The sequence below is a fragment of the Symsagittifera roscoffensis genome, chromosome 6 (assembly GCF_963678635.1).
Source record: "Symsagittifera roscoffensis chromosome 6, txSymRosc1.1, whole genome shotgun sequence".
NCBI lineage: Eukaryota > Metazoa > Xenacoelomorpha > Acoela > Convolutidae > Symsagittifera > Symsagittifera roscoffensis.
Genome location: NC_087067.1, coordinates 32,542,290 through 32,566,035, shown reverse-complemented (window position 1 = coordinate 32,566,035; position 23,746 = coordinate 32,542,290). Strand labels below are relative to the sequence as shown.

General features: G+C 38.9%; 16 non-coding genes across 16 annotated transcripts; all 16 read right to left on the bottom strand.

The window, feature by feature from the left end:
- Positions 1–762: 762 nt before the first annotated feature.
- LOC134849541 (U2 spliceosomal RNA) lies at positions 763–953 on the bottom strand. The gene has a single exon (XR_010163558.1). It is a non-coding gene; the product is annotated as a U2 spliceosomal RNA (small nuclear RNA).
- Positions 954–2,203: 1,250 nt separating this feature from the next.
- On the bottom strand, positions 2,204–2,394 carry LOC134849565 (U2 spliceosomal RNA). The gene has a single exon (XR_010163581.1). It is a non-coding gene; the product is annotated as a U2 spliceosomal RNA (small nuclear RNA).
- A 1,250-nt stretch (positions 2,395–3,644) lies between these two features.
- On the bottom strand, positions 3,645–3,835 carry LOC134849392 (U2 spliceosomal RNA). Its single transcript, XR_010163413.1, has one exon. It is a non-coding gene; the product is annotated as a U2 spliceosomal RNA (small nuclear RNA).
- Positions 3,836–5,084: 1,249 nt separating this feature from the next.
- On the bottom strand, positions 5,085–5,275 carry LOC134849305 (U2 spliceosomal RNA). Its single transcript, XR_010163330.1, has one exon. It is a non-coding gene; the product is annotated as a U2 spliceosomal RNA (small nuclear RNA).
- Positions 5,276–6,525: 1,250 nt separating this feature from the next.
- On the bottom strand, positions 6,526–6,716 carry LOC134849304 (U2 spliceosomal RNA). The gene has a single exon (XR_010163329.1). It is a non-coding gene; the product is annotated as a U2 spliceosomal RNA (small nuclear RNA).
- Positions 6,717–7,966: 1,250 nt separating this feature from the next.
- Positions 7,967–8,157, bottom strand: LOC134849390 (U2 spliceosomal RNA). Its single transcript, XR_010163411.1, has one exon. It is a non-coding gene; the product is annotated as a U2 spliceosomal RNA (small nuclear RNA).
- A 1,250-nt stretch (positions 8,158–9,407) lies between these two features.
- On the bottom strand, positions 9,408–9,598 carry LOC134849480 (U2 spliceosomal RNA). Its single transcript, XR_010163497.1, has one exon. It is a non-coding gene; the product is annotated as a U2 spliceosomal RNA (small nuclear RNA).
- Positions 9,599–10,847: 1,249 nt separating this feature from the next.
- Positions 10,848–11,038, bottom strand: LOC134849498 (U2 spliceosomal RNA). Its single transcript, XR_010163515.1, has one exon. It is a non-coding gene; the product is annotated as a U2 spliceosomal RNA (small nuclear RNA).
- Positions 11,039–12,288: 1,250 nt separating this feature from the next.
- On the bottom strand, positions 12,289–12,479 carry LOC134849497 (U2 spliceosomal RNA). The gene has a single exon (XR_010163514.1). It is a non-coding gene; the product is annotated as a U2 spliceosomal RNA (small nuclear RNA).
- Positions 12,480–13,729: 1,250 nt separating this feature from the next.
- On the bottom strand, positions 13,730–13,920 carry LOC134849389 (U2 spliceosomal RNA). Its single transcript, XR_010163410.1, has one exon. It is a non-coding gene; the product is annotated as a U2 spliceosomal RNA (small nuclear RNA).
- A 1,250-nt stretch (positions 13,921–15,170) lies between these two features.
- On the bottom strand, positions 15,171–15,361 carry LOC134849388 (U2 spliceosomal RNA). The gene has a single exon (XR_010163409.1). It is a non-coding gene; the product is annotated as a U2 spliceosomal RNA (small nuclear RNA).
- Positions 15,362–16,611: 1,250 nt separating this feature from the next.
- On the bottom strand, positions 16,612–16,802 carry LOC134849496 (U2 spliceosomal RNA). Its single transcript, XR_010163513.1, has one exon. It is a non-coding gene; the product is annotated as a U2 spliceosomal RNA (small nuclear RNA).
- A 1,249-nt stretch (positions 16,803–18,051) lies between these two features.
- LOC134849387 (U2 spliceosomal RNA) lies at positions 18,052–18,242 on the bottom strand. The gene has a single exon (XR_010163408.1). It is a non-coding gene; the product is annotated as a U2 spliceosomal RNA (small nuclear RNA).
- Positions 18,243–19,491: 1,249 nt separating this feature from the next.
- LOC134849303 (U2 spliceosomal RNA) lies at positions 19,492–19,682 on the bottom strand. Its single transcript, XR_010163328.1, has one exon. It is a non-coding gene; the product is annotated as a U2 spliceosomal RNA (small nuclear RNA).
- Positions 19,683–20,932: 1,250 nt separating this feature from the next.
- LOC134849386 (U2 spliceosomal RNA) lies at positions 20,933–21,123 on the bottom strand. The gene has a single exon (XR_010163407.1). It is a non-coding gene; the product is annotated as a U2 spliceosomal RNA (small nuclear RNA).
- Positions 21,124–22,372: 1,249 nt separating this feature from the next.
- Positions 22,373–22,563, bottom strand: LOC134849302 (U2 spliceosomal RNA). The gene has a single exon (XR_010163327.1). It is a non-coding gene; the product is annotated as a U2 spliceosomal RNA (small nuclear RNA).
- Between the last annotated feature and the right edge of the window lie 1,183 nt (positions 22,564–23,746).

The window sequence follows — 23,746 nt, the reverse complement described above, 5'->3', positions numbered from 1 at the left end:
TCAGAATTTTTTTTGGCCCAATGAGTTTTATGGCCAAATCGGCTGGTCAAAACCTACGGAGCGTGTACAGGGTGTCTTAGATGACCATCTATGGCATGATAGCCGCTCACTCAACGTTAGTGGCATATGGTCGAATACCAGCCAGGATACTGATAGATGCTTTTAGCCTAATTGTTGTGATAACCTTATTAAATAGGTAAGTTTTCAAATCTATTTGATAAGTTTCTTTGAATGCACTCTGCGACAGCAGAGAGCACCCCATTTTATGAAAAATGCAAGAAAAAAATTGCACTAACTTAAAAGTTAGCTTTTAGGTCGATTTTCTTCCAAAATGGCCGAATTTCAGCTCCCCCCAAAATTTCAACTGATGATTACTCCACGAACACTGAAGCTAAAGAAGTCGTTTTGAGCTCGTTGGAATTGTTCTGAGTCCAAAATTGTGATACGATATTGAAAAAATAAAATTTAGACAGAAAATAACAAAAATTTTGAAATTTTCGTTTTTTGCACCACGCTCGATTAGGCTTAACTTTTTGGCATCACCGAGCTTTCAAGAACTCATAACTTTGAACTGGTTCGACGAAATTGATTCATTTTCTCAGTCCCCCAAGATTTGACGATGGTCTTACGATAGAAATAGCAAAATTTGGAAGTCTTAATTTTTTTGGGCAAGTTATGGCCGTTCGCGCAATTCACCAGTCTCAATTAGACTCTTCATACTGACATCTTCACTCTATTAAGGTAATTTGCAGGTTCAGAATTTTCAGGTGGACTGCTCCCGATGGTAGTGTAAGACCGGGACAATCCGTGAGTCAACTGAAGCAAGCTTCGGTGTTAACTCGGGAAGTAAAAATCAGTTTAATATTGGTGCCAGGCTATGCCCAGCATGCCAGATATTAAGCTGACAAGAACAGATACTACACATGATCTTAGCTAAAAGGCCGAGAAGCGATAGCTAAACCTTTTCCTAATTTTGGTACATGCCTTGAACACAACAATGAAAAAACAGCTCGCATCATAAAAATTTATATTTATCCGACTGGGTTGAGAGCTATGTTGCTCCCGGACCAACTTATGAAAGGTCAAGGGGGAAAGTTGAAAAGAGGTAGCCATAATGACACTTCGCCCTAACAAAACTCCCCTGCTGGCTAGTAAATCTATCGTAAGAGTACAGTAGACTACGTTATAACCATCTGCGTTTGTGCCGTTACATACGACATGGGCTTAACGATGTAGACAAAGACAGAATCTGCGGTTCTGCCTTAGGCATTTGAGTAATTCCGCTTCCATTTATATCCTGACTAGCATATAACTATGTACATTACTTTTAAAACACTCGCCCTCGCGCGAGAGTAGAAATATGCTCTTATACCATGTAAAATTTTGCACGCTCACGTTATAATTTATGCAATTCAAACAAAATTTGAAAAATTGACAATTTTCAGAATTTTTTTTGGCCCAATGAGTTTTATGGCCAAATCGGCTGGTCAAAACCTACGGAGCGTGTACAGGGTGTCTTAGATGACCATCTATGGCATGATAGCCGCTCACTCAACGTTAGTGGCATATGGTCGAATACCAGCCAGGATACTGATAGATGCTTTTAGCCTAATTGTTGTGATAACCTTATTAAATAGGTAAGTTTTCAAATCTATTTGATAAGTTTCTTTGAATGCACTCTGCGACAGCAGAGAGCACCCCATTTTATGAAAAATGCAAGAAAAAAATTGCACTAACTTAAAAGTTAGCTTTTAGGTCGATTTTCTTCCAAAATGGCCGAATTTCAGCTCCCCCCAAAATTTCAACTGATGATTACTCCACGAACACTGAAGCTAAAGAAGTCGTTTTGAGCTCGTTGGAATTGTTCTGAGTCCAAAATTGTGATACGATATTGAAAAAATAAAATTTAGACAGAAAATAACAAAAATTTTGAAATTTTCGTTTTTTGCACCACGCTCGATTAGGCTTAACTTTTTGGCATCACCGAGCTTTCAAGAACTCATAACTTTGAACTGGTTCGACGAAATTGATTCATTTTCTCAGTCCCCCAAGATTTGACGATGGTCTTACGATAGAAATAGCAAAATTTGGAAGTCTTAATTTTTTTGGGCAAGTTATGGCCGTTCGCGCAATTCACCAGTCTCAATTAGACTCTTCATACTGACATCTTCACTCTATTAAGGTAATTTGCAGGTTCAGAATTTTCAGGTGGACTGCTCCCGATGGTAGTGTAAGACCGGGACAATCCGTGAGTCAACTGAAGCAAGCTTCGGCGTTAACTCGGGAAGTAAAAATCAGTTTAATATTGGTGCCAGGCTATGCCCAGCATGCCAGATATTAAGCTGACAAGAACAGATACTACACATGATCTTAGCTAAAAGGCCGAGAAGCGATAGCTAAACCTTTTCCTAATTTTGGTACATGCCTTGAACACAACAATGAAAAAACAGCTCGCATCATAAAAATTTATATTTATCCGACTGGGTTGAGAGCTATGTTGCTCCCGGACCAACTTATGAAAGGTCAAGGGGGAAAGTTGAAAAGAGGTAGCCATAATGACACTTCGCCCTAACAAAACTCCCCTGCTGGCTAGTAAATCTATCGTAAGAGTACAGTAGACTACGTTATAACCATCTGCGTTTGTGCCGTTACATACGACATGGGCTTAACGATGTAGACAAAGACAGAATCTGCGGTTCTGCCTTAGGCATTTGAGTAATTCCGCTTCCATTTATATCCTGACTAGCATATAACTATGTACATTACTTTTAAAACACTCGCCCTCGCGCGAGAGTAGAAATATGCTCTTATACCATGTAAAATTTTGCACGCTCACGTTATAATTTATGCAATTCAAACAAAATTTGAAAAATTGACAATTTTCAGAATTTTTTTTGGCCCAATGAGTTTTATGGCCAAATCGGCTGGTCAAAACCTACGGAGCGTGTACAGGGTGTCTTAGATGACCATCTATGGCATGATAGCCGCTCACTCAACGTTAGTGGCATATGGTCGAATACCAGCCAGGATACTGATAGATGCTTTTAGCCTAATTGTTGTGATAACCTTATTAAATAGGTAAGTTTTCAAATCTATTTGATAAGTTTCTTTGAATGCACTCTGCGACAGCAGAGAGCACCCCATTTTATGAAAAATGCAAGAAAAAAATTGCACTAACTTAAAAGTTAGCTTTTAGGTCGATTTTCTTCCAAAATGGCCGAATTTCAGCTCCCCCCAAAATTTCAACTGATGATTACTCCACGAACACTGAAGCTAAAGAAGTCGTTTTGAGCTCGTTGGAATTGTTCTGAGTCCAAAATTGTGATACGATATTGAAAAAATAAAATTTAGACAGAAAATAACAAAAATTTTGAAATTTTCGTTTTTTGCACCACGCTCGATTAGGCTTAACTTTTTGGCATCACCGAGCTTTCAAGAACTCATAACTTTGAACTGGTTCGACGAAATTGATTCATTTTCTCAGTCCCCCAAGATTTGACGATGGTCTTACGATAGAAATAGCAAAATTTGGAAGTCTTAATTTTTTTGGGCAAGTTATGGCCGTTCGCGCAATTCACCAGTCTCAATTAGACTCTTCATACTGACATCTTCACTCTATTAAGGTAATTTGCAGGTTCAGAATTTTCAGGTGGACTGCTCCCGATGGTAGTGTAAGACCGGGACAATCCGTGAGTCAACTGAAGCAAGCTTCGGCGTTAACTCGGGAAGTAAAAATCAGTTTAATATTGGTGCCAGGCTATGCCCAGCATGCCAGATATTAAGCTGACAAGAACAGATACTACACATGATCTTAGCCAAAAGGCCGAGAAGCGATAGCTAAACCTTTTCCTAATTTTGGTACATGCCTTGAACACAACAATGAAAAAACAGCTCGCATCATAAAAATTTATATTTATCCGACTGGGTTGAGAGCTATGTTGCTCCCGGACCAACTTATGAAAGGTCAAGGGGGAAAGTTGAAAAGAGGTAGCCATAATGACACTTCGCCCTAACAAAACTCCCCTGCTGGCTAGTAAATCTATCGTAAGAGTACAGTAGACTACGTTATAACCATCTGCGTTTGTGCCGTTACATACGACATGGGCTTAACGATGTAGACAAAGACAGAATCTGCGGTTCTGCCTTAGGCATTTGAGTAATTCCGCTTCCATTTATATCCTGACTAGCATATAACTATGTACATTACTTTTAAAACACTCGCCCTCGCGCGAGAGTAGAAATATGCTCTTATACCATGTAAAATTTTGCACGCTCACGTTATAATTTATGCAATTCAAACAAAATTTGAAAAATTGACAATTTTCAGAATTTTTTTGGCCCAATGAGTTTTATGGCCAAATCGGCTGGTCAAAACCTACGGAGCGTGTACAGGGTGTCTTAGATGACCATCGATGGCATGATAGCTGCTCACTCAACGTTAGTGGCATATTGTCGAATACCAGCCAGGATACTGATAGATGCTTTTAGCCTAATTGTTGTGATAAACTTATTAAATAGGTAAGTTTTCAAATCTATTTGAGAAGTTTCTTTGAATGCACTCTGCGACAGCAGAGAGCACCCCATTTTATAAAAAATGCAAGAAAAAAATTGCACTAACTTAAAAGTTAGCTTTTAGGTCGATTTTCTTCCAAAATGGCCGAATTTCAGCTCCCCCCAAAATTTCAACTGATGATTTCTCCACGAACACTGAAGCTAAAGAAGTCGTTTTGGGCTCGTTGGAATAGTTCTGAGTCCAAAATTGTGATACGATATTGAAAAAATAAAATTTAGACAGAAAAGAACAAAAATTTTGAAATTTTCGTTTTTTGCACCACGCTCGATTAGGCTTAACTTTTTGGCATCACCGAGCTTTCAAGAACTCATAACTTTGAACTGGTTCGACAAAATTGGTTCATTTTCTCAGTCCCCCAAGATTTGACGATGGTCTTACGATAGAAATAGCAAAATTTGGAAGTGTTAAGTTTTTTGGGCAAGTTATGGCCGTTCGCGCAATTCACCAGTCTCAATTAGACTCTTCATACTGACATCTTCACTCTATTAAGGTAATTTGCAGGTTCAGAATTTTCAGGTGGACTGCTCCCGATGGTAGTGTAAGACCGGGACAATCCGTGAGTCAACTGAAGCAAGCTTCGGTGTTAACTCGGGAAGTAAAAATCAGTTTAATATTGGTGCCAGGCTATGCCCAGCATGCCAGATATTAAGCTGACAAGAACAGATACTACACATGATCTTAGCCAAAAGGCCGAGAAGCGATAGCTAAACCTTTTCCTAATTTTGGTACATGCCTTGAACACAACAATGAAAAAACAGCTCGCATCATAAAAATTTATATTTATCCGACTGGGTTGAGAGCTATGTTGCTCCCGGACCAACTTATGAAAGGTCAAGGGGGAAAGTTGAAAAGAGGTAGCCATAATGACACTTCGCCCTAACAAAACTCCCCTGCTGGCTAGTAAATCTATCGTAAGAGTACAGTAGACTACGTTATAACCATCTGCGTTTGTGCCGTTACATACGACATGGGCTTAACGATGTAGACAAAGACAGAATCTGCGGTTCTGCCTTAGGCATTTGAGTAATTCCGCTTCCATTTATATCCTGACTAGCATATAACTATGTACATTACTTTTAAAACACTCGCCCTCGCGCGAGAGTAGAAATATGCTCTTATACCATGTAAAATTTTGCACGCTCACGTTATAATTTATGCAATTCAAACAAAATTTGAAAAATTGACAATTTTCAGAATTTTTTTTGGCCCAATGAGTTTTATGGCCAAATCGGCTGGTCAAAACCTACGGAGCGTGTACAGGGTGTCTTAGATGACCATCTATGGCATGATAGCCGCTCACTCAACGTTAGTGGCATATGGTCGAATACCAGCCAGGATACTGATAGATGCTTTTAGCCTAATTGTTGTGATAAAATTATTAAATAGGTAAGTTTTCAAATCTATTTGATAAGTTTCTTTGAATGCACTCTGCGACAGCAGAGAGCACCCCATTTTATGAAAAATGCAAGAAAAAAATTGCACTAACTTAAAAGTTAGCTTTTAGGTCGATTTTCTTCCAAAATGGCCGAATTTCAGCTCCCCCCAAAATTTCAACTGATGATTACTCCACGAACACTGAAGCTAAAGAAGTCGTTTTGAGCTCGTTGGAATTGTTCTGAGTCCAAAATTGTGATACGATATTGAAAAAATAAAATTTAGACAGAAAAGAACAAAAATTTTGAAATTTTCGTTTTTTGCACCACGCTCGATTAGGCTTAACTTTTTGGCATCACCGAGCTTTCAAGAACTCATAACTTTGAACTGGTTCGACAAAATTGGTTCATTTTCTCAGTCCCCCAAGATTTGACGATGGTCTTACGATAGAAATAGCAAAATTTGGAAGTGTTAAGTTTTTTGGGCAAGTTATGGCCGTTCGCGCAATTCACCAGTCTCAATTAGACTCTTCATACTGACATCTTCACTCTATTAAGGTAATTTGCAGGTTCAGAATTTTCAGGTGGACTGCTCCCGATGGTAGTGTAAGACCGGGACAATCCGTGAGTCAACTGAAGCAAGCTTCGGTGTTAACTCGGGAAGTAAAAATCAGTTTAATATTGGTGCCAGGCTATGCCCAGCATGCCAGATATTAAGCTGACAAGAACAGATACTACACATGATCTTAGCCAAAAGGCCGAGAAGCGATAGCTAAACCTTTTCCTAATTTTGGTACATGCCTTGAACACAACAATGAAAAAACAGCTCGCATCATAAAAATTTATATTTATCCGACTGGGTTGAGAGCTATGTTGCTCCCGGACCAACTTATGAAAGGTCAAGGGGGAAAGTTGAAAAGAGGTAGCCATAATGACACTTCGCCCTAACAAAACTCCCCTGCTGGCTAGTAAATCTATCGTAAGAGTACAGTAGACTACGTTATAACCATCTGCGTTTGTGCCGTTACATACGACATGGGCTTAACGATGTAGACAAAGACAGAATCTGCGGTTCTGCCTTAGGCATTTGAGTAATTCCGCTTCCATTTATATCCTGACTAGCATATAACTATGTACATTACTTTTAAAACACTCGCCCTCGCGCGAGAGTAGAAATATGCTCTTATACCATGTAAAATTTTGCACGCTCACGTTATAATTTATGCAATTCAAACAAAATTTGAAAAATTGACAATTTTCAGAATTTTTTTTGGCCCAATGAGTTTTATGGCCAAATCGGCTGGTCAAAACCTACGGAGCGTGTACAGGGTGTCTTAGATGACCATCTATGGCATGATAGCCGCTCACTCAACGTTAGTGGCATATGGTCGAATACCAGCCAGGATACTGATAGATGCTTTTAGCCTAATTGTTGTGATAAAATTATTAAATAGGTAAGTTTTCAAATCTATTTGATAAGTTTCTTTGAATGCACTCTGCGACAGCAGAGAGCACCCCATTTTATGAAAAATGCAAGAAAAAAATTGCACTAACTTAAAAGTTAGCTTTTAGGTCGATTTTCTTCCAAAATGGCCGAATTTCAGCTCCCCCCAAAATTTCAACTGATGATTACTCCACGAACACTGAAGCTAAAGAAGTCGTTTTGAGCTCGTTGGAATTGTTCTGAGTCCAAAATTGTGATACGATATTGAAAAAATAAAATTTAGACAGAAAATAACAAAAATTTTGAAATTTTCGTTTTTTGCACCACGCTCGATTAGGCTTAACTTTTTGGCATCACCGAGCTTTCAAGAACTCATAACTTTGAACTGGTTCGACGAAATTGATTCATTTTCTCAGTCCCCCAAGATTTGACGATGGTCTTACGATAGAAATAGCAAAATTTGGAAGTCTTAATTTTTTTGGGCAAGTTATGGCCGTTCGCGCAATTCACCAGTCTCAATTAGACTCTTCATACTGACATCTTCACTCTATTAAGGTAATTTGCAGGTTCAGAATTTTCAGGTGGACTGCTCCCGATGGTAGTGTAAGACCGGGACAATCCGTGAGTCAACTGAAGCAAGCTTCGGCGTTAACTCGGGAAGTAAAAATCAGTTTAATATTGGTGCCAGGCTATGCCCAGCATGCCAGATATTAAGCTGACAAGAACAGATACTACACATGATCTTAGCCAAAAGGCCGAGAAGCGATAGCTAAACCTTTTCCTAATTTTGGTACATGCCTTGAACACAACAATGAAAAAACAGCTCGCATCATAAAAATTTATATTTATCCGACTGGGTTGAGAGCTATGTTGCTCCCGGACCAACTTATGAAAGGTCAAGGGGGAAAGTTGAAAAGAGGTAGCCATAATGACACTTCGCCCTAACAAAACTCCCCTGCTGGCTAGTAAATCTATCGTAAGAGTACAGTAGACTACGTTATAACCATCTGCGTTTGTGCCGTTACATACGACATGGGCTTAACGATGTAGACAAAGACAGAATCTGCGGTTCTGCCTTAGGCATTTGAGTAATTCCGCTTCCATTTATATCCTGACTAGCATATAACTATGTACATTACTTTTAAAACACTCGCCCTCGCGCGAGAGTAGAAATATGCTCTTATACCATGTAAAATTTTGCACGCTCACGTTATAATTTATGCAATTCAAACAAAATTTGAAAAATTGACAATTTTCAGAATTTTTTTTGGCCCAATGAGTTTTATGGCCAAATCGGCTGGTCAAAACCTACGGAGCGTGTACAGGGTGTCTTAGATGACCATCTATGGCATGATAGCCGCTCACTCAACGTTAGTGGCATATGGTCGAATACCAGCCAGGATACTGATAGATGCTTTTAGCCTAATTGTTGTGATAAAATTATTAAATAGGTAAGTTTTCAAATCTATTTGATAAGTTTCTTTGAATGCACTCTGCGACAGCAGAGAGCACCCCATTTTATGAAAAATGCAAGAAAAAAATTGCACTAACTTAAAAGTTAGCTTTTAGGTCGATTTTCTTCCAAAATGGCCGAATTTCAGCTCCCCCCAAAATTTCAACTGATGATTACTCCACGAACACTGAAGCTAAAGAAGTCGTTTTGAGCTCGTTGGAATTGTTCTGAGTCCAAAATTGTGATACGATATTGAAAAAATAAAATTTAGACAGAAAATAACAAAAATTTTGAAATTTTCGTTTTTTGCACCACGCTCGATTAGGCTTAACTTTTTGGCATCACCGAGCTTTCAAGAACTCATAACTTTGAACTGGTTCGACGAAATTGATTCATTTTCTCAGTCCCCCAAGATTTGACGATGGTCTTACGATAGAAATAGCAAAATTTGGAAGTCTTAATTTTTTTGGGCAAGTTATGGCCGTTCGCGCAATTCACCAGTCTCAATTAGACTCTTCATACTGACATCTTCACTCTATTAAGGTAATTTGCAGGTTCAGAATTTTCAGGTGGACTGCTCCCGATGGTAGTGTAAGACCGGGACAATCCGTGAGTCAACTGAAGCAAGCTACGGCGTTAACTCGGGAAGTAAAAATCAGTTTAATATTGGTGCCAGGCTATGCCCAGCATGCCAGATATTAAGCTGACAAGAACAGATACTACACATGATCTTAGCCAAAAGGCCGAGAAGCGATAGCTAAACCTTTTCCTAATTTTGGTACATGCCTTGAACACAACAATGAAAAAACAGCTCGCATCATAAAAATTTATATTTATCCGACTGGGTTGAGAGCTATGTTGCTCCCGGACCAACTTATGAAAGGTCAAGGGGGAAAGTTGAAAAGAGGTAGCCATAATGACACTTCGCCCTAACAAAACTCCCCTGCTGGCTAGTAAATCTATCGTAAGAGTACAGTAGACTACGTTATAACCATCTGCGTTTGTGCCGTTACATACGACATGGGCTTAACGATGTAGACAAAGACAGAATCTGCGGTTCTGCCTTAGGCATTTGAGTAATTCCGCTTCCATTTATATCCTGACTAGCATATAACTATGTACATTACTTTTAAAACACTCGCCCTCGCGCGAGAGTAGAAATATGCTCTTATACCATGTAAAATTTTGCACGCTCACGTTATAATTTATGCAATTCAAACAAAATTTGAAAAATTGACAATTTTCAGAATTTTTTTGGCCCAATGAGTTTTATGGCCAAATCGGCTGGTCAAAACCTACGGAGCGTGTACAGGGTGTCTTAGATGACCATCGATGGCATGATAGCTGCTCACTCAACGTTAGTGGCATATTGTCGAATACCAGCCAGGATACTGATAGATGCTTTTAGCCTAATTGTTGTGATAAACTTATTAAATAGGTAAGTTTTCAAATCTATTTGAGAAGTTTCTTTGAATGCACTCTGCGACAGCAGAGAGCACCCCATTTTATAAAAAATGCAAGAAAAAAATTGCACTAACTTAAAAGTTAGCTTTTAGGTCGATTTTCTTCCAAAATGGCCGAATTTCAGCTCCCCCCAAAATTTCAACTGATGATTTCTCCACGAACACTGAAGCTAAAGAAGTCGTTTTGGGCTCGTTGGAATAGTTCTGAGTCCAAAATTGTGATACGATATTGAAAAAATAAAATTTAGACAGAAAAGAACAAAAATTTTGAAATTTTCGTTTTTTGCACCACGCTCGATTAGGCTTAACTTTTTGGCATCACCGAGCTTTCAAGAACTCATAACTTTGAACTGGTTCGACAAAATTGGTTCATTTTCTCAGTCCCCCAAGATTTGACGATGGTCTTACGATAGAAATAGCAAAATTTGGAAGTGTTAAGTTTTTTGGGCAAGTTATGGCCGTTCGCGCAATTCACCAGTCTCAATTAGACTCTTCATACTGACATCTTCACTCTATTAAGGTAATTTGCAGGTTCAGAATTTTCAGGTGGACTGCTCCCGATGGTAGTTTAAGACCGGGACAATCCGTGAGTCAACTGAAGCAAGCTTCGGTGTTAACTCGGGAAGTAAAAATCAGTTTAATATTGGTGCCAGGCTATGCCCAGCATGCCAGATATTAAGCTGACAAGAACAGATACTACACATGATCTTAGCCAAAAGGCCGAGAAGCGATAGCTAAACCTTTTCCTAATTTTGGTACATGCCTTGAACACAACAATGAAAAAACAGCTCGCATCATAAAAATTTATATTTATCCGACTGGGTTGAGAGCTATGTTGCTCCCGGACCAACTTATGAAAGGTCAAGGGGGAAAGTTGAAAAGAGGTAGCCATAATGACACTTCGCCCTAACAAAACTCCCCTGCTGGCTAGTAAATCTATCGTAAGAGTACAGTAGACTACGTTATAACCATCTGCGTTTGTGCCGTTACATACGACATGGGCTTAACGATGTAGACAAAGACAGAATCTGCGGTTCTGCCTTAGGCATTTGAGTAATTCCGCTTCCATTTATATCCTGACTAGCATATAACTATGTACATTACTTTTAAAACACTCGCCCTCGCGCGAGAGTAGAAATATGCTCTTATACCATGTAAAATTTTGCACGCTCACGTTATAATTTATGCAATTCAAACAAAATTTGAAAAATTGACAATTTTCAGAATTTTTTTTGGCCCAATGAGTTTTATGGCCAAATCGGCTGGTCAAAACCTACGGAGCGTGTACAGGGTGTCTTAGATGACCATCTATGGCATGATAGCCGCTCACTCAACGTTAGTGGCATATGGTCGAATACCAGCCAGGATACTGATAGATGCTTTTAGCCTAATTGTTGTGATAAAATTATTAAATAGGTAAGTTTTCAAATCTATTTGATAAGTTTCTTTGAATGCACTCTGCGACAGCAGAGAGCACCCCATTTTATGAAAAATGCAAGAAAAAAATTGCACTAACTTAAAAGTTAGCTTTTAGGTCGATTTTCTTCCAAAATGGCCGAATTTCAGCTCCCCCCAAAATTTCAACTGATGATTACTCCACGAACACTGAAGCTAAAGAAGTCGTTTTGAGCTCGTTGGAATTGTTCTGAGTCCAAAATTGTGATACGATATTGAAAAAATAAAATTTAGACAGAAAATAACAAAAATTTTGAAATTTTCGTTTTTTGCACCACGCTCGATTAGGCTTAACTTTTTGGCATCACCGAGCTTTCAAGAACTCATAACTTTGAACTGGTTCGACGAAATTGATTCATTTTCTCAGTCCCCCAAGATTTGACGATGGTCTTACGATAGAAATAGCAAAATTTGGAAGTGTTAAGTTTTTTGGGCAAGTTATGGCCGTTCGCGCAATTCACCAGTCTCAATTAGACTCTTCATACTGACATCTTCACTCTATTAAGGTAATTTGCAGGTTCAGAATTTTCAGGTGGACTGCTCCCGATGGTAGTTTAAGACCGGGACAATCCGTGAGTCAACTGAAGCAAGCTTCGGTGTTAACTCGGGAAGTAAAAATCAGTTTAATATTGGTGCCAGGCTATGCCCAGCATGCCAGATATTAAGCTGACAAGAACAGATACTACACATGATCTTAGCCAAAAGGCCGAGAAGCGATAGCTAAACCTTTTCCTAATTTTGGTACATGCCTTGAACACAACAATGAAAAAACAGCTCGCATCATAAAAATTTATATTTATCCGACTGGGTTGAGAGCTATGTTGCTCCCGGACCAACTTATGAAAGGTCAAGGGGGAAAGTTGAAAAGAGGTAGCCATAATGACACTTCGCCCTAACAAAACTCCCCTGCTGGCTAGTAAATCTATCGTAAGAGTACAGTAGACTACGTTATAACCATCTGCGTTTGTGCCGTTACATACGACATGGGCTTAACGATGTAGACAAAGACAGAATCTGCGGTTCTGCCTTAGGCATTTGAGTAATTCCGCTTCCATTTATATCCTGACTAGCATATAACTATGTACATTACTTTTAAAACACTCGCCCTCGCGCGAGAGTAGAAATATGCTCTTATACCATGTAAAATTTTGCACGCTCACGTTATAATTTATGCAATTCAAACAAAATTTGAAAAATTGACAATTTTCAGAATTTTTTTTGGCCCAATGAGTTTTATGGCCAAATCGGCTGGTCAAAACCTACGGAGCGTGTACAGGGTGTCTTAGATGACCATCTATGGCATGATAGCCGCTCACTCAACGTTAGTGGCATATGGTCGAATACCAGCCAGGATACTGATAGATGCTTTTAGCCTAATTGTTGTGATAAAATTATTAAATAGGTAAGTTTTCAAATCTATTTGATAAGTTTCTTTGAATGCACTCTGCGACAGCAGAGAGCACCCCATTTTATGAAAAATGCAAGAAAAAAATTGCACTAACTTAAAAGTTAGCTTTTAGGTCGATTTTCTTCCAAAATGGCCGAATTTCAGCTCCCCCCAAAATTTCAACTGATGATTACTCCACGAACACTGAAGCTAAAGAAGTCGTTTTGAGCTCGTTGGAATTGTTCTGAGTCCAAAATTGTGATACGATATTGAAAAAATAAAATTTAGACAGAAAATAACAAAAATTTTGAAATTTTCGTTTTTTGCACCACGCTCGATTAGGCTTAACTTTTTGGCATCACCGAGCTTTCAAGAACTCATAACTTTGAACTGGTTCGACGAAATTGATTCATTTTCTCAGTCCCCCAAGATTTGACGATGGTCTTACGATAGAAATAGCAAAATTTGGAAGTCTTAATTTTTTTGGGCAAGTTATGGCCGTTCGCGCAATTCACCAGTCTCAATTAGACTCTTCATACTGACATCTTCACTCTATTAAGGTAATTTGCAGGTTCAGAATTTTCAGGTGGACTGCTCCCGATGGTAGTGTAAGACCGGGACAATCCGTGAGTCAACTGAAGCAAGCTTCGGCGTTAACTCGGGAAGTAAAAATCAGTTTAATATTGGTGCCAGGCTATGCCCAGCATGCCAGATATTAAGCTGACAAGAACAGATACTACACATGATCTTAGCCAAAAGGCCGAGAAGCGATAGCTAAACCTTTTCCTAATTTTGGTACATGCCTTGAACACAACAATGAAAAAACAGCTCGCATCATAAAAATTTATATTTATCCGACTGGGTTGAGAGCTATGTTGCTCCCGGACCAACTTATGAAAGGTCAAGGGGGAAAGTTGAAAAGAGGTAGCCATAATGACACTTCGCCCTAACAAAACTCCCCTGCTGGCTAGTAAATCTATCGTAAGAGTACAGTAGACTACGTTATAACCATCTGCGTTTGTGCCGTTACATACGACATGGGCTTAACGATGTAGACAAAGACAGAATCTGCGGTTCTGCCTTAGGCATTTGAGTAATTCCGCTTCCATTTATATCCTGACTAGCATATAACTATGTACATTACTTTTAAAACACTCGCCCTCGCGCGAGAGTAGAAATATGCTCTTATACCATGTAAAATTTTGCACGCTCACGTTATAATTTATGCAATTCAAACAAAATTTGAAAAATTGACAATTTTCAGAATTTTTTTTGGCCCAATGAGTTTTATGGCCAAATCGGCTGGTCAAAACCTACGGAGCGTGTACAGGGTGTCTTAGATGACCATCTATGGCATGATAGCCGCTCACTCAACGTTAGTGGCATATGGTCGAATACCAGCCAGGATACTGATAGATGCTTTTAGCCTAATTGTTGTGATAAAATTATTAAATAGGTAAGTTTTCAAATCTATTTGATAAGTTTCTTTGAATGCACTCTGCGACAGCAGAGAGCACCCCATTTTATGAAAAATGCAAGAAAAAAATTGCACTAACTTAAAAGTTAGCTTTTAGGTCGATTTTCTTCCAAAATGGCCGAATTTCAGCTCCCCCCAAAATTTCAACTGATGATTACTCCACGAACACTGAAGCTAAAGAAGTCGTTTTGAGCTCGTTGGAATTGTTCTGAGTCCAAAATTGTGATACGATATTGAAAAAATAAAATTTAGACAGAAAATAACAAAAATTTTGAAATTTTCGTTTTTTGCACCACGCTCGATTAGGCTTAACTTTTTGGCATCACCGAGCTTTCAAGAACTCATAACTTTGAACTGGTTCGACGAAATTGATTCATTTTCTCAGTCCCCCAAGATTTGACGATGGTCTTACGATAGAAATAGCAAAATTTGGAAGTCTTAATTTTTTTGGGCAAGTTATGGCCGTTCGCGCAATTCACCAGTCTCAATTAGACTCTTCATACTGACATCTTCACTCTATTAAGGTAATTTGCAGGTTCAGAATTTTCAGGTGGACTGCTCCCGATGGTAGTGTAAGACCGGGACAATCCGTGAGTCAACTGAAGCAAGCTTCGGCGTTAACTCGGGAAGTAAAAATCAGTTTAATATTGGTGCCAGGCTATGCCCAGCATGCCAGATATTAAGCTGACAAGAACAGATACTACACATGATCTTAGCCAAAAGGCCGAGAAGCGATAGCTAAACCTTTTCCTAATTTTGGTACATGCCTTGAACACAACAATGAAAAAACAGCTCGCATCATAAAAATTTATATTTATCCGACTGGGTTGAGAGCTATGTTGCTCCCGGACCAACTTATGAAAGGTCAAGGGGGAAAGTTGAAAAGAGGTAGCCATAATGACACTTCGCCCTAACAAAACTCCCCTGCTGGCTAGTAAATCTATCGTAAGAGTACAGTAGACTACGTTATAACCATCTGCGTTTGTGCCGTTACATACGACATGGGCTTAACGATGTAGACAAAGACAGAATCTGCGGTTCTGCCTTAGGCATTTGAGTAATTCCGCTTCCATTTATATCCTGACTAGCATATAACTATGTACATTACTTTTAAAACACTCGCCCTCGCGCGAGAGTAGAAATATGCTCTTATACCATGTAAAATTTTGCACGCTCACGTTATAATTTATGCAATTCAAACAAAATTTGAAAAATTGACAATTTTCAGAATTTTTTTTGGCCCAATGAGTTTTATGGCCAAATCGGCTGGTCAAAACCTACGGAGCGTGTACAGGGTGTCTTAGATGACCATCTATGGCATGATAGCCGCTCACTCAACGTTAGTGGCATATGGTCGAATACCAGCCAGGATACTGATAGATGCTTTTAGCCTAATTGTTGTGATAAAATTATTAAATAGGTAAGTTTTCAAATCTATTTGATAAGTTTCTTTGAATGCACTCTGCGACAGCAGAGAGCACCCCATTTTATGAAAAATGCAAGAAAAAAATTGCACTAACTTAAAAGTTAGCTTTTAGGTCGATTTTCTTCCAAAATGGCCGAATTTCAGCTCCCCCCAAAATTTCAACTGATGATTTCTCCACGAACACTGAAGCTAAAGAAGTCGTTTTGGGCTCGTTGGAATAGTTCTGAGTCCAAAATTGTGATACGATATTGAAAAAATAAAATTTAGACAGAAAAGAACAAAAATTTTGAAATTTTCGTTTTTTGCACCACGCTCGATTAGGCTTAACTTTTTGGCATCACCGAGCTTTCAAGAACTCATAACTTTGAACTGGTTCGACAAAATTGGTTCATTTTCTCAGTCCCCCAAGATTTGACGATGGTCTTACGATAGAAATAGCAAAATTTGGAAGTGTTAAGTTTTTTGGGCAAGTTATGGCCGTTCGCGCAATTCACCAGTCTCAATTAGACTCTTCATACTGACATCTTCACTCTATTAAGGTAATTTGCAGGTTCAGAATTTTCAGGTGGACTGCTCCCGATGGTAGTTTAAGACCGGGACAATCCGTGAGTCAACTGAAGCAAGCTTCGGTGTTAACTCGGGAAGTAAAAATCAGTTTAATATTGGTGCCAGGCTATGCCCAGCATGCCAGATATTAAGCTGACAAGAACAGATACTACACATGATCTTAGCCAAAAGGCCGAGAAGCGATAGCTAAACCTTTTCCTAATTTTGGTACATGCCTTGAACACAACAATGAAAAAACAGCTCGCATCATAAAAATTTATATTTATCCGACTGGGTTGAGAGCTATGTTGCTCCCGGACCAACTTATGAAAGGTCAAGGGGGAAAGTTGAAAAGAGGTAGCCATAATGACACTTCGCCCTAACAAAACTCCCCTGCTGGCTAGTAAATCTATCGTAAGAGTACAGTAGACTACGTTATAACCATCTGCGTTTGTGCCGTTACATACGACATGGGCTTAACGATGTAGACAAAGACAGAATCTGCGGTTCTGCCTTAGGCATTTGAGTAATTCCGCTTCCATTTATATCCTGACTAGCATATAACTATGTACATTACTTTTAAAACACTCGCCCTCGCGCGAGAGTAGAAATATGCTCTTATACCATGTAAAATTTTGCACGCTCACGTTATAATTTATGCAATTCAAACAAAATTTGAAAAATTGACAATTTTCAGAATTTTTTTGGCCCAATGAGTTTTATGGCCAAATCGGCTGGTCAAAACCTACGGAGCGTGTACAGGGTGTCTTAGATGACCATCGATGGCATGATAGCTGCTCACTCAACGTTAGTGGCATATTGTCGAATACCAGCCAGGATACTGATAGATGCTTTTAGCCTAATTGTTGTGATAAACTTATTAAATAGGTAAGTTTTCAAATCTATTTGAGAAGTTTCTTTGAATGCACTCTGCGACAGCAGAGAGCACCCCATTTTATGAAAAATGCAAGAAAAAAATTGCACTAACTTAAAAGTTAGCTTTTAGGTCGATTTTCTTCCAAAATGGCCGAATTTCAGCTCCCCCCAAAATTTCAACTGATGATTACTCCACGAACACTGAAGCTAAAGAAGTCGTTTTGAGCTCGTTGGAATTGTTCTGAGTCCAAAATTGTGATACGATATTGAAAAAATAAAATTTAGACAGAAAATAACAAAAATTTTGAAATTTTCGTTTTTTGCACCACGCTCGATTAGGCTTAACTTTTTGGCATCACCGAGCTTTCAAGAACTCATAACTTTGAACTGGTTCGACGAAATTGATTCATTTTCTCAGTCCCCCAAGATTTGACGATGGTCTTACGATAGAAATAGCAAAATTTGGAAGTCTTAATTTTTTTGGGCAAGTTATGGCCGTTCGCGCAATTCACCAGTCTCAATTAGACTCTTCATACTGACATCTTCACTCTATTAAGGTAATTTGCAGGTTCAGAATTTTCAGGTGGACTGCTCCCGATGGTAGTGTAAGACCGGGACAATCCGTGAGTCAACTGAAGCAAGCTTCGGCGTTAACTCGGGAAGTAAAAATCAGTTTAATATTGGTGCCAGGCTATGCCCAGCATGCCAGATATTAAGCTGACAAGAACAGATACTACACATGATCTTAGCCAAAAGGCCGAGAAGCGATAGCTAAACCTTTTCCTAATTTTGGTACATGCCTTGAACACAACAATGAAAAAACAGCTCGCATCATAAAAATTTATATTTATCCGACTGGGTTGAGAGCTATGTTGCTCCCGGACCAACTTATGAAAGGTCAAGGGGGAAAGTTGAAAAGAGGTAGCCATAATGACACTTCGCCCTAACAAAACTCCCCTGCTGGCTAGTAAATCTATCGTAAGAGTACAGTAGACTACGTTATAACCATCTGCGTTTGTGCCGTTACATACGACATGGGCTTAACGATGTAGACAAAGACAGAATCTGCGGTTCTGCCTTAGGCATTTGAGTAATTCCGCTTCCATTTATATCCTGACTAGCATATAACTATGTACATTACTTTTAAAACACTCGCCCTCGCGCGAGAGTAGAAATATGCTCTTATACCATGTAAAATTTTGCACGCTCACGTTATAATTTATGCAATTCAAACAAAATTTGAAAAATTGACAATTTTCAGAATTTTTTTGGCCCAATGAGTTTTATGGCCAAATCGGCTGGTCAAAACCTACGGAGCGTGTACAGGGTGTCTTAGATGACCATCGATGGCATGATAGCTGCTCACTCAACGTTAGTGGCATATTGTCGAATACCAGCCAGGATACTGATAGATGCTTTTAGCCTAATTGTTGTGATAAACTTATTAAATAGGTAAGTTTTCAAATCTATTTGAGAAGTTTCTTTGAATGCACTCTGCGACAGCAGAGAGCACCCCATTTTATAAAAAATGCAAGAAAAAAATTGCACTAACTTAAAAGTTAGCTTTTAGGTCGATTTTCTTCCAAAATGGCCGAATTTCAGCTCCCCCCAAAATTTCAACTGATGATTTCTCCACGAACACTGAAGCTAAAGAAGTCGTTTTGGGCTCGTTGGAATAGTTCTGAGTCCAAAATTGTGATACGATATTGAAAAAATAAAATTTAGACAGAAAAGAACAAAAATTTTGAAATTTTCGTTTTTTGCACCACGCTCGATTAGGCTTAACTTTTTGGCATCACCGAGCTTTCAAGAACTCATAACTTTGAACTGGTTCGACAAAATTGGTTCATTTTCTCAGTCCCCCAAGATTTGACGATGGTCTTACGATAGAAATAGCAAAATTTGGAAGTGTTAAGTTTTTTGGGCAAGTTATGGCCGTTCGCGCAATTCACCAGTCTCAATTAGACTCTTCATACTGACATCTTCACTCTATTAAGGTAATTTGCAGGTTCAGAATTTTCAGGTGGACTGCTCCCGATGGTAGTGTAAGACCGGGACAATCCGTGAGTCAACTGAAGCAAGCTTCGGTGTTAACTCGGGAAGTAAAAATCAGTTTAATATTGGTGCCAGGCTATGCCCAGCATGCCAGATATTAAGCTGACAAGAACAGATACTACACATGATCTTAGCCAAAAGGCCGAGAAGCGATAGCTAAACCTTTTCCTAATTTTGGTACATGCCTTGAACACAACAATGAAAAAACAGCTCGCATCATAAAAATTTATATTTATCCGACTGGGTTGAGAGCTATGTTGCTCCCGGACCAACTTATGAAAGGTCAAGGGGGAAAGTTGAAAAGAGGTAGCCATAATGACACTTCGCCCTAACAAAACTCCCCTGCTGGCTAGTAAATCTATCGTAAGAGTACAGTAGACTACGTTATAACCATCTGCGTTTGTGCCGTTACATACGACATGGGCTTAACGATGTAGACAAAGACAGAATCTGCGGTTCTGCCTTAGGCATTTGAGTAATTCCGCTTCCATTTATATCCTGACTAGCATATAACTATGTACATTACTTTTAAAACACTCGCCCTCGCGCGAGAGTAGAAATATGCTCTTATACCATGTAAAATTTTGCACGCTCACGTTATAATTTATGCAATTCAAACAAAATTTGAAAAATTGACAATTTTCAGAATTTTTTTTGGCCCAATGAGTTTTATGGCCAAATCGGCTGGTCAAAACCTACGGAGCGTGTACAGGGTGTCTTAGATGACCATCTATGGCATGATAGCCGCTCACTCAACGTTAGTGGCATATGGTCGAATACCAGCCAGGATACTGATAGATGCTTTTAGCCTAATTGTTGTGATAAAATTATTAAATAGGTAAGTTTTCAAATCTATTTGATAAGTTTCTTTGAATGCACTCTGCGACAGCAGAGAGCACCCCATTTTATGAAAAATGCAAGAAAAAAATTGCACTAACTTAAAAGTTAGCTTTTAGGTCGATTTTCTTCCAAAATGGCCGAATTTCAGCTCCCCCCAAAATTTCAACTGATGATTACTCCACGAACACTGAAGCTAAAGAAGTCGTTTTGAGCTCGTTGAAATTGTTCTGAGTCCAAAATTGTGATACGATATTGAAAAAATAAAATTTAGACAGAAAATAACAAAAATTTTGAAATTTTCGTTTTTTGCACCACGCTCGATTAGGCTTAACTTTTTGGCATCACCGAGCTTTCAAGAACTCATAACTTTGAACTGGTTCGACGAAATTGATTCATTTTCTCAGTCCCCCAAGATTTGACGATGGTCTTACGATAGAAATAGCAAAATTTGGAAGTCTTAATTTTTTTGGGCAAGTTATGGCCGTTCGCGCAATTCACCAGTCTCAATTAGACTCTTCATACTGACATCTTCACTCTATTAAGGTAATTTGCAGGTTCAGAATTTTCAGGTGGACTGCTCCCGATGGTAGTGTAAGACCGGGACAATCCGTGAGTCAACTGAAGCAAGCTTCGGCGTTAACTCGGGAAGTAAAAATCAGTTTAATATTGGTGCCAGGCTATGCCCAGCATGCCAGATATTAAGCTGACAAGAACAGATACTACACATGATCTTAGCCAAAAGGCCGAGAAGCGATAGCTAAACCTTTTCCTAATTTTGGTACATGCCTTGAACACAACAATGAAAAAACAGCTCGCATCATAAAAATTTATATTTATCCGACTGGGTTGAGAGCTATGTTGCTCCCGGACCAACTTATGAAAGGTCAAGGGGGAAAGTTGAAAAGAGGTAGCCATAATGACACTTCGCCCTAACAAAACTCCCCTGCTGGCTAGTAAATCTATCGTAAGAGTACAGTAGACTACGTTATAACCATCTGCGTTTGTGCCGTTACATACGACATGGGCTTAACGATGTAGACAAAGACAGAATCTGCGGTTCTGCCTTAGGCATTTGAGTAATTCCGCTTCCATTTATATCCTGACTAGCATATAACTATGTACATTACTTTTAAAACACTCGCCCTCGCGCGAGAGTAGAAATATGCTCTTATACCATGTAAAATTTTGCACGCTCACGTTATAATTTATGCAATTCAAACAAAATTTGAAAAATTGACAATTTTCAGAATTTTTTTGGCCCAATGAGTTTTATGGCCAAATCGGCTGGTCAAAACCTACGGAGCGTGTACAGGGTGTCTTAGATGACCATCGATGGCATGATAGCTGCTCACTCAACGTTAGTGGCATATTGTCGAATACCAGCCAGGATACTGATAGATGCTTTTAGCCTAATTGTTGTGATAAACTTATTAAATAGGTAAGTTTTCAAATCTATTTGAGAAGTTTCTTTGAATGCACTCTGCGACAGCAGAGAGCACCCCATTTTATAAAAAATGCAAGAAAAAAATTGCACTAACTTAAAAGTTAGCTTTTAGGTCGATTTTCTTCCAAAATGGCCGAATTTCAGCTCCCCCCAAAATTTCAACTGATGATTTCTCCACGAACACTGAAGCTAAAGAAGTCGTTTTGGGCTCGTTGGAATAGTTCTGAGTCCAAAATTGTGATACGATATTGAAAAAATAAAATTTAGACAGAAAAGAACAAAAATTTTGAAATTTTCGTTTTTTGCACCACGCTCGATTAGGCTTAACTTTTTGGCATCACCGAGCTTTCAAGAACTCATAACTTTGAACTGGTTCGACAAAATTGGTTCATTTTCTCAGTCCCCCAAGATTTGACGATGGTCTTACGATAGAAATAGCAAAATTTGGAAGTGTTAAGTTTTTTGGGCAAGTTATGGCCGTTCGCGCAATTCACCAGTCTCAATTAGACTCTTCATACTGACATCTTCACTCTATTAAGGTAATTTGCAGGTTCAGAATTTTCAGGTGGACTGCTCCCGATGGTAGTGTAAGACCGGGACAATCCGTGAGTCAACTGAAGCAAGCTTCGGTGTTAACTCGGGAAGTAAAAATCAGTTTAATATTGGTGCCAGGCTATGCCCAGCATGCCAGATATTAAGCTGACAAGAACAGATACTACACATGATCTTAGCCAAAAGGCCGAGAAGCGATAGCTAAACCTTTTCCTAATTTTGGTACATGCCTTGAACACAACAATGAAAAAACAGCTCGCATCATAAAAATTTATATTTATCCGACTGGGTTGAGAGCTATGTTGCTCCCGGACCAACTTATGAAAGGTCAAGGGGGAAAGTTGAAAAGAGGTAGCCATAATGACACTTCGCCCTAACAAAACTCCCCTGCTGGCTAGTAAATCTATCGTAAGAGTACAGTAGACTACGTTATAACCATCTGCGTTTGTGCCGTTACATACGACATGGGCTTAACGATGTAGACAAAGACAGAATCTGCGGTTCTGCCTTAGGCATTTGAGTAATTCCGCTTCCATTTATATCCTGACTAGCATATAACTATGTACATTACTTTTAAAACACTCGCCCTCGCGCGAGAGTAGAAATATGCTCTTATACCATGTAAAATTTTGCACGCTCACGTTATAATTTATGCAATTCAAACAAAATTTGAAAAATTGACAATTTTCAGAATTTTTTTTGGCCCAATGAGTTTTATGGCCAAATCGGCTGGTCAAAACCTACGGAGCGTGTACAGGGTGTCTTAGATGACCATCTATGGCATGATAGCCGCTCACTCAACGTTAGTGGCATATGGTCGAATACCAGCCAGGATACTGATAGATGCTTTTAGCCTAATTGTTGTGATAAAATTATTAAATAGGTAAGTTTTCAAATCTATTTGATAAGTTTCTTTGAATGCACTCTGCGACAGCAGAGAGCACCCCATTTTATGAAAAATGCAAGAAAAAAATTGCACTAACTTAAAAGTTAGCTTTTAGGTCGATTTTCTTCCAAAATGGCCGAATTTCAGCTCCCCCCAAAATTTCAACTGATGATTACTCCACGAACACTGAAGCTAAAGAAGTCGTTTTGAGCTCGTTGAAATTGTTCTGAGTCCAAAATTGTGATACGATATTGAAAAAATAAAATTTAGACAGAAAATAACAAAAATTTTGAAATTTTCGTTTTTTGCACCACGCTCGATTAGGCTTAACTTTTTGGCATCACCGAGCTTTCAAGAACTCATAACTTTGAACTGGTTCGACGAAATTGATTCATTTTCTCAGTCCCCCAAGATTTGACGATGGTCTTACGATAGAAATAGCAAAATTTGGAAGTCTTAATTTTTTTGGGCAAGTTATGGCCGTTCGCGCAATTCA